The sequence below is a fragment of the Phasianus colchicus genome, unplaced genomic scaffold (genome assembly GCF_987193195.1).
Source record: "Phasianus colchicus unplaced genomic scaffold, bPhaCol1.hap1.1 HAP1_SCAFFOLD_98, whole genome shotgun sequence".
NCBI lineage: Eukaryota > Metazoa > Chordata > Aves > Galliformes > Phasianidae > Phasianus > Phasianus colchicus.
Genome location: NW_028325268.1, coordinates 35,001 through 36,917, shown reverse-complemented (window position 1 = coordinate 36,917; position 1,917 = coordinate 35,001).

The window sequence follows — 1,917 nt, the reverse complement described above, 5'->3', positions numbered from 1 at the left end:
ATAACGGAAAACCCAAATCCCGCAGCTCTCTCGGCCAACGTCCCCCAAGAAGAAGGAAGGAAGGAACGGACGACCACCGAGCAAACGAGCGCTCGCACGGACGTCGGATGGACGTCTTCGAGAAGAAAGTAAGAGGGGCCGGGGGGCCGGGGGAGGGGACTAGGGTGGGAAAGAAAAGAGAGAAAGAAAGAAAGAGGTGGGGGGGGGGGGGGGGGGGAGGGGGGGGGCGGGAGAAAGAGAGAAAGAGAGAGAGAAAGAAGAATACGTCTACAGGTGCTGCAGAAAAGCGGGCCAGTCGGGCGGGGCACGTCCGGGAGAGGGCGGGTTAGGGCTAGGGTTAGGGTAGGCGGGCGAGGTTAGGGTAAGGGTCAGGTTTAGGCTTTGCGCGCTGGGAAGTTCAGGTGGCCGGCCGCGAGATCTACCCGTAAGCCCGTCGCGACCCCCTTCTTCCCAACGGAAGGGCGCGCCGGGCCGGGCCGGGCCTACTCAAACGCACGCGCGCGGGAGCGGGCGAGCGAGCAAGCGAGCAAGCAAGCAAATGGACGGGGAGACAGGCAGACGGATGGGTAGATAGATAAATATATGAATTAAGCCAATAACTAAAGAAAGAAACGGAAAAAAGTTCAAAAAAAATCAGAAAAACATACAAAAATTAAGAAGCTTCTGAAAAATCGAAAACAGAAAAGCAGGAACACGGAGGGGGAAAAAAAGAAAAGAAAAGAAAAAGAAAAGAAAAAGAAAGAAAGAAAGAAAGAAAGAAAGAAAGAAAGAAAGAAAGAAAGAAAGAAAGAAAGAAAGAAAGAAAGAAAGAAAAAGGGGGGGGGGGGGGGGGGCTCAGGCGGGCAGCCGCCAGCACGCACGCAAGCGAAAAGGTACGTAGGAAAATATTTTAATGGAATGAATAAATAAGGAGGAAAATTAAAAAAGAAAAAAAAAAAGAACTAAAAAAAAAGTTAGAAAAAGAGAAGCTGAAACGTTTGAAGCTAAACAAGACAACATAAAAACACAGGAAAAAATTAAATTAAAATTAAAAAAAAAAAAATCACGCACGCACGGGCGAGCGAGCGAGTGAGCGAGCGAGCAAGCCAAGCAATAAATAAACAAACAAATGGAAAAATATTGGGGGGGAATCGGAGAAACATCATATATAAATGGAAAAGTTTTAAAAAAGCTGAAAACGGCAGAAGTCTAAACGGAAAGAACCATAGGTAAAGAAAAATCACGTTGAGGCGAGTCCGGGCGGTGGGGGCCGAGGGGTGTTGGGTGGGGGGGGGGGGGGGGACGACGACGGGGCACGGGACGGACGTTAAGAGGAGGGGGGGGGGGGGGGGGGGAATGCAGCGGCGGCTGTGGCGGCATACCGCCACCCCGTCACGACCGCCCGCGCCTCGGCGTGGGCCCGCCATCCCGAGCCGGGCCTACAAATAGGAAAACAAAAGATAAAATGAAATGAAAAGATCAGAACAACGAGGAAAGTCAAGGAACATTTAAAAAGGAAAAAAAAAAAACGAAATTAAAAATCGCATCTGCCTGGGAGAGGGAGGGTCAGGGGTCAAGGCTGGGGCCGGGGGCGGGGGGAGGGGGGGGGGTGCGTGTGCAGGGCGGGCGGGGGCAAGGAAGGCCTCAGGCGCCGGCCGCCGGCTCTACCCGCATCCCCGTCGCGACCTCCCGCGCCTCGCGAGGGCCTGCCGGGCCGGGCCGGGCCGGGCCTACGCACGCACGCGAGAGAGAGAGAGAGAGAGAGAGCCGACAAATCAATAAACAGAGAAATAAACAACTAGACAGAGGTTCAAAAAGCATTGGGAAAACGTACGCCCGCAAGCGAGGAAGCAAACAAACGAGCGAGCGAGCGAGCAAGCAGACAGGTACGTAGAAAAATATTTTTGATATTTTGAACGATGAGATGGGAAAGCTAAA